This window comes from Corvus hawaiiensis, chromosome 3, assembly GCF_020740725.1.
Source record: "Corvus hawaiiensis isolate bCorHaw1 chromosome 3, bCorHaw1.pri.cur, whole genome shotgun sequence".
Lineage (NCBI taxonomy): Eukaryota > Metazoa > Chordata > Aves > Passeriformes > Corvidae > Corvus > Corvus hawaiiensis.
This window is the reverse complement of record NC_063215.1, coordinates 14,971,523-14,983,251: the sequence shown is the minus strand read 5'-3', so window position 1 is coordinate 14,983,251 and position 11,729 is coordinate 14,971,523. Positions and strand designations below refer to the sequence as shown.

Below are 11,729 nucleotides of genomic sequence, written 5' to 3'. Positions count from 1 at the left end.
ATAGAGAGCAAGATACAGTACCCATGTAGACAAGCCGAGCACCATGGTGAATAGGTTTCCGTTAACACAAAATTGTAATTCTGACTTTCTCTCAGAGCTGCCCCACATTGGGCGCCAAATTATGTGCTAGTTTGAAAACAAACCAGTGGGAGGCACCAAGTCAGAATAACAATTTAATGGAAATTAAAGAAAAGGGGAAAAGAAAAAAAAAAGGTAAAAGAAAACACTGTCAAACTGACAGAGTCAAGGTACAACCTGACACCCTGTTAGGCAGGGTGGTGGTAGCAGTCTGGTAGAATGGTGGCTGCAGTCCTCTGAAGCAGTGATCCTGTAGTAAAACAGTCTGCTCTTCCTCAGGAAGTCCAATGGTGGCTGTGTAGCTCCTGCCCTCTGGAAATCCAGTGGGAAGCCAGTGTCTCTGGTGTTCAGCCTCAGCTTATATCCACGATGGGATGCTTGGTTCCTCCCTCTGGGTGGAGCATCTCACAATGGGGTAACGAGTCATGAGGCAAAGTGTTGATTAGGCTCATTAACAGAAGATAGTCCGGAGGGAGTTATCTCTGAGTCATGTGGCAGGACAATGATGGGCAATTAACAGAAAGATAGTCTGGGGGGAGGAGGCAAGGAAACACTGCCCCACCTGATTTCAACAGCTGATGGGGATGGTAATAGAATACACTGCAACCCAGGACACTGTTTTATATGCATACCAGTGGAGTTCTGTGCAGAATCACCAAGAAAGGACACTGAGACTACCAAACAAAAGTGCAAAAGCTGCAATGAAAGCAGTTTTTGCCTGTGTTGTCCCCAAACACAAAGCCAGTGATGGTTGACTGATGTGTGACAAACACGCAAGACCATTTGCAAGACGATTAATACTGAGCCTTCTTCCTGGAAGAGGTACGGATTTCTCACCACCCACAAAGAACAAGAGTTATTTTACTCTTTGGTTTCACACATCAAGCAAATTTGTGTCAAGGAGATGATGGTAGAAGGAGTAGGAGAAATTGAAATGGTCACCTAGTTCCATGCTCTGAAAATCTGGGCGGGCTGGCTGTCTTCAGTGAGGTGTGCGGAATGGTCCTCTTTCACAGGATCAGACTGCAAGAGTAAGTTGTCCAGGCTGCTATTTAGCCCACACATCCTCAGGAGTGTGGATTTATACATGGGCTGTCAGATTTTAGCTTTGAGAGCCAGAGGTGATTTGGCTACAGATATATCCTTGGCTGGGAGAGCTGTGGAAGGCAACGGAAACAGGTCAAGTGATACTATCAAGAGAAATTCTGTCTTGGCTTGTCTCCTGTACTTCTCTGTTCAGAATCACAGCATGCTTAACTGGATCTTTCCAGCCCAGAGCAACAAGCCAAATTTATAATGTTCTTAATTGCTTTTTCTTTTCTTCTTCCCAGCTGACAGATGGACCTGTACCATATCAGCATTGCTTTGTGTTGTGCTTTCAAGAATGATAATAGAACCAACAAAATTTTTTTATTTTCTACTCTGTGCACACTGCAGAGAAATTTCAGTAAGCAGCACTTGGTCTTTATTTATTTTCATTTTCAGCTCTTGCTGAGATCAAAAATTATTTCTGCTGTATTTTGTTTGCTTTTATTATATAGTGTTCCAAACATTCTCTTTCAATTCTCACAAAGGATGCTTTTTGGAAACAAGCCAGGCTTGCTGAAGCTTTGGTAGGGACGTTTTGAGACACCAAACAGCAAATAGCAAATCATGCTTGAATAGCCCACAGACACAGAGGGATAAAAGAAGATGACTCCTATCACATGCATCAACCAAGAAATCCATCTAGGGCTGGATATAATGAGGATTTAAATTACAAATGACTGCATTTACAGGTAAGCTAAAGATTCAACTCAAATCAGAGACACCCTCAAATGTAACCTCACATTCAGTAAAACAGTTCAAAATTGTAACATTCACAGAATCAGCACAAGTCTTTTCTGCCTTCTTGCTATTTTACTGGGTTGCAGAGAAGCATTTCACAGTCTTATCTGTGCCTAATGTATGGAATGAACCTGCCATCATTTTTGGGTGTGTGTCACACATATATATATACTTACTTATTTATATATATATATATATACACGTTTGTACTGTCCCTCTGAAATGGAAAGAAATATGAGGTACATTCAAATTCAAGTTTAAAAAATTTCACTTAAGAGATGGTCCACAGGACCTGCTAAGTACTGGAGAAGAAGAGGGGTGGCATTAACTCCAAGAGATTTTGGCATGAGTTATTTTGAACTGACTCTACTAGTCTTCCTACAGAGAAGTCAGGCTAAATAGTTCATTCTGATAAGAAAGTTCATCAGCCTTCAATTATTATTTAATGTTTTATATAAAAATTACAGATTTTTCCCTGAGGTAATTTCAGTGTTGCATAGTTGTATCCTTCTCAAACTTTATGCTGTAGAAGGAAAAATTAATTTTCTCCTTTATAACCCTTTCAGTTGAAGGCTGCATGTGGAAAAGCAATGCACAAATGCTTGAAAAGCGTAGCTTCTCCTTGTAGATGAAGACTCAAGAAAACTGCTATTTCCACTAGGATGACTTTGTAGCATTTTCTTTTCCACAGAGTAGTCTGATGAGGAAGCAGCCACAGCAGACAGCACAGAGTGCTAAGCTGCACCACAAAGAAGGCTGTGAGAGAGCAAGAAATTTTTTCAACTACTGTTTGTGCCAAATAACATTAATTTAAATACGCTTTTAATGTAGAGAAAAAAGTGTAGAGAAAAAAGCAGGCTGGAACAATTTCAGTCTTTGAGCAATACAACTGTTTATGTCAGTGCTTATGGAGCTGTGACTGAGTCAGCTAGGAGAACCTAGGGCTGTGGTTTTCAGCGCTTCCCCAAGGAAGAGCAGGGTGTTAGCTCCTGCCAGGGGTGAAACAGCAATGAAATATCCATGGAGACCTCAGTGGACCAGGAAATAAGCCCCATGGGGAGCTTCTGCCTCTCAAAGATAGCTTGAAATCACCAGCCTGTCTTTAGGGCCATCAGCTTTTTACAAGTTTCAGGTTAGTGAATTGTGAATCCAGACTTCTGCTTATTACATCCAGTTAATTATGTAAATGAAAGCCTGTAGCAGCCCTTTTAGTCCCCCGGTAAACCTAGAACTCACAAACTTCCCCTCCCTATGCAGTGGTGTGGAGGAACTCAGGCTGCTTTGAGCTCACATATTTTCATTCACTTTTTCAATTCACAGGTCCAGTCCCAGACAGGTCAGATAGAGAAGAAGGTCTTTGTCATACCAAGTTTTTTATCAGCAGAAGGATCTGGGAATGGCTCCTTTCACTGCCAAGTTTGGAAGCATCTCAGGGACAGAGCATTTGAAAGCACAGTTAGCAATGGAATTGCAGCACTGTAATAGACCTAGAATTCCTCAGGAATGGGATCAGAGAGCAGGGATTTCTATAAAAAGAGGAAAATAAAGCAATCTAGTAAGTCTTACAAAATTACAGCATTGAACTGTCAAATGCAAATCTTGCAGTTCAAGAAAATATTAAGGAAAGAGATTTTGATCCTAGCACTGCATCACTAAAATATGTCTTGCACAGTTTTCTTGGCATCTTGTCTTAAGTTTATCTCAAATCACATTATTCTTGTGCGAATAAAGTTAAGTGTTTTCAACTCTACTACAGAACAGTAAACACGGACTTAAATCCACCTGTCTCTGCCAGTTAACTATTTTCCAGAATTATTGCTGAAGTTCTATTGTATTAAATGGGAGGTGAGGTTCATTTGGTAGGATATATAAACAATTCAAGACTAAATCTAACAGCATCCAAACCTTTTTGCCTAGGCATATACACATTTGACTAATATTGCTATTTTTAAATAGTGGTAATTCCTACCATGTTTATCTATATCAGATCATCCCAGTGATTTCTTTTCCAAAATTCCTAAGCAAAGTGCTCAGTCTCCTCTGCCATGCACAGCATTGCCAATCTCCATGAGGACTGGCAGACATGCAGGTATCTCCTGCTGTTTGAGGCATTTGTCTCACACAGCCCTTCACAGGAAGAGAAATCGAAGTTCTTCTGGTTGACTCTTCTGTGAAAGCTCCTCTGCAGCAGAGAAGGTCATATTAAAGGTGAATTTTCTGCTCCTTGTCTAAAAATCCATAGTGATACTGAATATTCATATTTGCTGGTAGGATGTGCAGCGCACACTGAGTAGTATCCATCTCTTATTGATTCATTCTCGCCTACCCCAAAAATGAGAGACTTGAAGTCAGTTGTTAACTAAGACCCTTATTTTAAACATATTTTCAGAAATGGCAGTTAACAATTCACTTCCAGTGTAATGAGCACTGGATTCATAGATCCTAATCACTAGGTTACATAAATCCATATTTATGACTCTCTGCAACAAACAGAAATCCAAAGTAGTGTTTTGAACTAAGTCATGAGAGGCTAGACGAACGCTGCATGGGGAGAAAGCAAATACACACCACAGAAAGAATGGTAACTCCATACTTGTCCTCATGGTAAAAACACGAAGAAAAAAAAACCCCATTGAACTCTTAATGAGACTGTCATATTGATGTAGACAGGGTGAGGCAAATGTCATAATATCTTTCGTAAAGCACTCTATATTAATTGACAAACAAGATGCTCCATTTTGTCAATATATTCAAAGGATTATCATTAAAAAAAAATTGAAAATGACAAAACCTATTACCAAAAATTACTTGAAGATATTTTCTTCCCTGGCTCCATATTCTGTCTGTCTCCATCCAAGGAGGATTCAAGACTTATAAAATCCTTGGCAAAGGGATAATTTTTTTTTGTCACCATCTCCATTTGGAGGTGATTATTTGGGGCAACATATTTAGAGGTTTGGCATACAAACAGAAGTAATATGCTATTGAAAATTTAAACCAGGAGATTTGAGGAGAAGGAGTGTTTGCTGAAAATGTGCTGTGCTTAATTCAGCCATTGAAACAGGAGGAAAAAAGCCCATCATGTTTATGTGTTCCAAGAGTCCAAAACCAGAAATGCACAAATAAGAAAGGAAAACAGAAGAAAACTTGACTAAATAAATGGCTCATGACCAAGCCTTAAAAATTAGCTTGCTTCACAGAAGGCTATACCAAAAATTAACAATTAAGCTGGAAGCAAATCTGTTACCACTTCTAATCTGCTCATATATACAATATGCTATGCCAAAACATGCCTGGAGGAGTTGCCTCTTTCAACCCCGCTTTGTTTGTTTTGTTCCACTACTGCTGTTGAACATGAAATGTAATTCTCTGGAGAAAAGACTAAAGGCTCATTTTTTTACCATATAAATGCCTTGTGTCATGGACACAGCCAGGCACAGCTCCTGGGCTCTCCTGTACCACAAATGGTAAATGAGTTTCCAAAGAAACATACAGAAATGTTCTCCTGTTCCCCAAAATGTGCACTGAGTTTATGATTTCCTAGAGATTCATAATCAACACCCAGCAGGGTCTGCAAGGTAGGGGGGGGCATCTGGAGAAACGTGCAGTAAAACTGAGATTCCTCTCCTTCCCTTCAGATACTGTAGAAGTCTTAAATCCAGGGAAACCAATAAAATATAAAGTATTCCTATTGAATATAAAAGGAAGGGAAGGGAAGGGAAAGGGAAGGGGGAGGGGAGGGGAGGCGAGGCGAGGCGAGGCAAGGCCGAAGGCAAGGGGAAGGGGAAGGGGAAGGGGAAGGGGAAGGAAGGGGAAGGGGAAGGGGAAGGGGGAAGGGGAAGGGGAAGGGAAGGGGAAGGGGAAGGGAAGGGAGGAGGGGGAAGGGGAAGGGGGAAGGGGAAGGGGAAGGGGGAAGGGGGAAGGGGAAGGGGAGGGGAAGGGGAAGGGAAGGGGGAAGGGGAAGGGGAAGGGAAGGGGAAGGAAAGGAAAGGGAAAGGAAAGAAAGGAAAAGGAAAGGAAAGAAAGGAAAGGAAAGGAAAGGGAAAGGAAAGGAAAGGAAAGGAAAGGAAAGGAAAGGAAAGGAAAGGGAAAGGAAAGGAAAGGAAAGGAAAGGAAAGGAAAGGGAAAGGAAGAGGAAAGGAGAGAAAGGAGAGGAGAGGGAAAAAGGAAAATTATTAGGATTTTTCTTCTATATATTCTGTAAAGTCTACTTTAAAGTCATCCTAAAGAGAATGAGTCCTTTTCATTTTATTAAAAAGTATATCAAAGCAATAATGAGTAGTTTGATCCCAGTGTGAGAGAACATTTTACCTCTTATTTTATGTTAAATAATCCCTCTCAGTTAATAACAATCCCATTTTCAAAGGAAATAGAAATTCTCTGTGTGACCCATTCTGCATAAAAGCAAGTTTGTTTTTATTTCTGCAGGAACAATAAATTAGAGCCTTTCATCAACTACCATTTATCTCCTCTTTTTTATGAGGATGCAAGTAAGTAATTATCAGTGAAGTTCAATGATCAAGGCACTGCATAAATTTGCAGTAGAAACTAATCCCAATGAATTTATCTGACTACATATATGGCTTAAAATAATCCTCAGTGCCAGTAGTTTCTTTCTCAATCATTTAATTTTATGTTAGAATTTCATCTGTCCTTCATGCTTTTTATTTGAAATTGCACCCAAGAGCCAGTTTTACCTGGAAATCTCATGATCTTTTATAAATACAGCCTTGGGTTACTAAGAGACAAAAGTAAATACTCTCTTGCTATAGATGAGAGCATCATGAAAGTAGTGAACCAATGCCAAAAATCTTTAGGAAATCTGGGTGAAGATATTTAAGGAACGAGTTCAGGGGTGCACTGGATGGAACAGGATCACTTTAGGTCTCTGCACAGCAGTCAGAAGTACCCCCCCAACCTATTCTTAGGGAGCAGGAACAACATTACCAGTGTGGGAATGCAGAGTTATCCCACATGCCACCCACGGCCCACGAATGTGCCCATCCAAGTTGTCCTGCAGCCAAGTGGTTCAGGTGCAGAGACACCCAAGGGACCGGATGTGGTTCAGGACCAGACATCCGGGAAGAAGAGTTAGCTAAATATGTTCCAGCACTCTGCAGTCAAAGAAAAATAGTAGCCATTCTTAATCCTTTTGTTTTCTTCCTGAATGTTAATAAACTTAATCTGTCCTTGTTATGGATTTGTAACAAATAAATACTTGGTTTTGAAAAAGGAAAATGAAATGGAAGTTTGGTTATAATATTCAGTTACCTATTTTAGTATCTTTCTCTTCCCTAAACTTGACTTAAATCCTCAGGAAAATCTCAGGTTCCTTGCAGCACTGTTTCTCTGTAGATGACAAGTATGGAAAAGAATGCAATTTAAGGACCCAATCCTGCAAATTGCAGGATGTGTGTAACTCCTTTTGCTTATATGGGCCATATAAATTCTGGTACAAAATTCACAAGCTAACAAAGCACAGATAGTTCCCACATGAGCACATTTCAGCATTTCCTCAGGGGAAACTGAGGGATGCACTGATTGCAAATAGTAATTTCTTAAGTCCAAATCATCTCTAAAAAACTAATAGAGGCTTCAAGTAGTTGAAGATATTGTGGAGGAGATTCTGACTATAACTAACCCAGAGCAAGTCTGGGAAATTCCTACTAGATACAGTGACAGTATTTGAGATTGGTGATTGGCACAGTGTAACAGACTTAAATCCCAAGTCTTAAATCCCTACTTGCATTCAAGAAATATCTAGATTTTAGAAATGAGAAGTCACAGGCTGTTTGCCATTACTCTTCCTTTAAGGCAATAATGAGGGTGTTTTCACTTAAGAATTTATACATTTTTTTGCCCTTTAGGTCTCTTTCTGCAGGGGAAGATGCAGTAAAGCAAATCCAAAAAATATTTGCTGGTTCGAAATTATCTTCCTGAAGGGGAGAATTTTTTTTGTACTTTTAATCATTTTAGTACTTACTAAATCAAAAATGTAATGTTATTTCTAAGCTTAGCAAGTTCACTTGTCACACACATGTCTGTGATGGGGCACTGGCTGACTCTGCAGCATCCTGTAGAGGGATTCTGTACAGTAAATGCACAAAGCATTGCCCAGTGAGACAGAAAAACATCATGTCATCCATGCTGTGCACTTTCCACCCCAGCTCAGGAGAAACAGCAGATAATCTACCTGGTTTAGTGAAACTTTAGCCCTCTGAAAATCTCTCACCTCATCAAAAAATTAATGTTTCTACTCTTAAAAAATCCTTCTCAATACTGCAGAACATTTACTACAGGACAAGGATGGTATCCAGAACACAACATCGGTAACATGCACACAGAATAATTTGTTGTAATATTTTTCAAATAACTGAAGTCACAAGGTTATTGCCTTATTCTCTGAGATTTGTACCATTTCCTTGTTACAAAGGGACTGCTTATAGAAGCAGGAAGTGCAAGGATGGCTATAAACAGCCGGGGGAGATAATTCAAAGGAGTTGGGAGTCCACAACAGGATTTACATTATCTATAGTTTTACAGCCTGTTTATACTTTGCATGTACTGTACATACATTTATATTTCCAAATTTTCTAAGCACAGTTACCAGTGTTAATAAGACTATACTTCTAATTTCTACCCTTTGGAGAGTCTCACAAGAAATGCAACCTTACAGTAACTCTGAAGCAGACTGTGCTTTACATACCATGACTCATATTTCTGGTCCAGTCTTGCCAATACAAGTCACAGCACAGATTCAGTAGGATAAACTACTCAGACCTGAATGGTGCAGGCCCTAGATGAATATACTGTTTCACCACATCTTATCTATAAATCCATTGTGCTGTATGTGATAAAGCAATAGTCAAAAAACAAAAGCTCAGCTGGAGACTTACAGTTAATTTGGATAAATTTTCCCAGTTGTTTGCTATGCAGAAATGTATTTCCTATGGGGTCTGGGTTTCAAAGGCATTACTGGCACTTAGGAGATGAGCAGAAGAGGTTGAACCAGTTGACAATCAGTGAAGAACCACATCTGCTTGTGATTTGCAGTACCCAAGACATCAGCTTCTCCTCCTGGCAGCTGTCTTCTGTTTCAAGAATAAAAGACAGTTTGGGCTGCTATTTATCTGTCACCTTGCAAGAGTTTCATGCAAGCTTCCATGCAGGGACACCTCAAATTTTGTCTCATGAGTTATAAATACGTCACATCCACACCAGCAAAGTTCAGGCTCCTAGTTCACAAACAGGACTGAAGCAAACAGAAAAAAGAGCTGGAGAGCTCTTGGCCTGAACACAGACACCTTTCCATCTGCAGGCAGCTCTCTGAGGCTGACCACTTCCATGCCTGAGCTCAAGGGGAGCATGGACAGCTCAGTCTGCCACAGAGCTGACAACAGCCTGATTTAGGGATCACAGACTTTCTTCCCATGGCATCTGCAGGGAGCCAGGAGCTGAACCCTCAGGGCAAATCCTCTCAATTTCTTACATTCTCTTGAACTTAGATGCCATGGTAGACATACCACTTAACTTAGGTACTTATAAGGTGCTATGAGTATGCCCCTCTACATTCCCCTGCCAGCTCTGACTTCATCTCTCAAGTGGTTACACATCCCAGGCCTCTGCAGAGCCCAGTGGAGGTCCCTGCGCCTGGAGCTCCCCTGCCAGGGAAGCGATGAGGCTCTGAACTGCAGCCTTGTTCTTTGAACAGAGCTTGGGGAACAGAGCTGGCCATCATCTGCTGTGAACCAAAAGCAAATTAACTACAAATTAATTAGAAATTACAAAATGCAAAGCTGGTAATAAAGAAGACTGCTGTTAGAGCAATGATTGCTCTAAATTGTTATGGAGGATTTGGGGAGTCTGTGAAAAGTAGCAACATCAAAGAGCGAGCATGCTTTGGCTATTGAGGTAGCTCTGATGTGACTGTGCAGATATCTGTGCACAGCAGATATTGTAAAAAAACACAGAAAGCCTTGACTGATCAGCCAACCTTTAAAGAACAAGGTTTCTGTGGATAATTTATCAAAACAAAGCCATCTTCCTGGCACGAGTTTGTCAATTTTGTTTGTGCTAGATAAACAAACAGAATACGAATATTCCATTATCTTTTGCTGCTTGTACTAGCATCGCAGCATTTTCAGTAACAAGATAAACATGTATAAAAATGGATCTTTTTTTTTTTCAGTAGTTGCCCTTGTTATAGTCTTGTCTCACGATAACTGTGAGATTATTTATCCTTCCATAAAACAAATCTACCTTACATTACCATGGGGAAGAGCTCCTACAGATCTGCATTGATGCATGGGGTAAGTTCGGGTACACTTGCATCAAGCTTTGCCTCTGGTAACCTTCTCCTGTGCCCATCCCAGCAGCTCACTTCCTAATTCTCCGTGGAGGTCTTCCCTGAATCCAGATACCTGTGAGGAGAATATGATTTTATCAGAGGCACTGCTGCACTTCAGTCTGTCTCATTACCACCATGCCTAGGTATCCAGCGAGAGCTAGTAAAAACCTGCCATTCCCCCGTGAAAACACAGGTAGTTGTATAACAAATGATTTCCAAACTGCAAACTTCAGAAGTTTTCTAAGTAACTTACAGGCCATGTGAACTTGTAGTGCCAAAACTTTCTCAGCAAAAAAGCCAGGTTCATGTTATAATTCTTATTAATAACAAGACTTAAGCCTTTCTAAGTCTACCCAGGAACAGGTTTGTGCTTCAACAGCACCTTTGTGTATCAAAGACTAACAACTTAACACATGGCATGGAAAATCATGAGCTGATACTTTAATTAATCATCAAATTAAAATATTCATTTCACATTCACTGGTTCACCTGTGCTGAGTAGGCCTTCAATAGGATTGAATGACACATAAGAAAAACCTTCCCCCTGCCTACCTTTGCCGTGTTCAGTAAGATGCCTGGAACTGGTGTGTCCTGTCACTGCTCTACTGCTCACCTCTGGCTGAGTGTAACACAGAACTGTGGAAATACTCACAGAACTGTGGAAATACTCACAGCACACTTGGCCGGCCAGGCTCATAGTTGAATGCCTTAGAAAGCCCCGAGCTACCTAGAGAGACTGCACAGGAGATCGAGCACTTCAGTAGCTCCAAAAGCGGCAAGTGGTAGCTGCAAAGCTGATACCACGAGCAAAAGCAAAGAGGTAGAAATACAGCCCTCGCTCTGTGCTTTAATCCTGCTAGTAGATTGCTCTCGCTCCCAGACAGAAACACACATAAGCCGTCAGGAGAAGGGCAGCCAGCGCACAAGGGGGAGGAGCCCGCTCGGCTCGTCTTTTATTCGGGGGAAGGGAAAGGGGAGAACTAGGGGCGGACCCAGCGTACCCAGCCAATCGGACTCTGCTTCGGTGGAATCCGAGTTACTTTCAGTTCTACCCGCGCTTAGAACAAAGGGGATTCAGAGCACATGGCAGGGACAGGTCCTGCCTTGTCTGACCAGTCTTGGGCCTGACTGCACCTTAGGGGCAGGCAGCAACACAGAACAGATGACTAGGTTCAAGTAAATAACAGATATGAGAGTATGTTATCACCTTGCACATCTATAGTCCTTTGTGTCCAGTGAGTGTCATGTCAGGGGTGGTCCCCCCACAAAGCCTCTCAGAGGTCAAGAGCAATTTCTGGTACAGCTGCGTGCTCCTGTCCCTGGGGCAGCCGCTGGTATTTGGGTGTGTGAGATGGCTCCTGGGGTGCCATTCTCTTCCCCCTTGGTGAAAGTTCCTGCACCATGCAGCACCAGTAGTACAATAACACAAGGAAGGCCTTATGGCAGTGCTCTGCTCAAACCTGTGAAGGCTTTAGAG

At 41.4% G+C, this 11,729-nt stretch overlaps 1 long non-coding RNA gene across 2 annotated transcripts; it reads right to left on the bottom strand.

The window, feature by feature from the left end:
• Nucleotides 1–699: 699 nt before the first annotated feature.
• LOC125324225 lies at nucleotides 700–11,150 on the bottom strand. Of its 2 annotated transcripts, none has more exons than XR_007202873.1 (5): nucleotides 10,805–11,150; nucleotides 10,175–10,325; nucleotides 8,802–8,996; nucleotides 3,272–3,431; nucleotides 700–1,235 (listed from the first exon to the last, which is right to left on the bottom strand). It is a non-coding gene; the product is annotated as an uncharacterized LOC125324225 (long non-coding RNA). The 2 variants fall into 2 exon arrangements; XR_007202872.1 differs by having other exon boundaries at nucleotides 10,925–11,150.
• Between the last annotated feature and the right edge of the window lie 579 nt (nucleotides 11,151–11,729).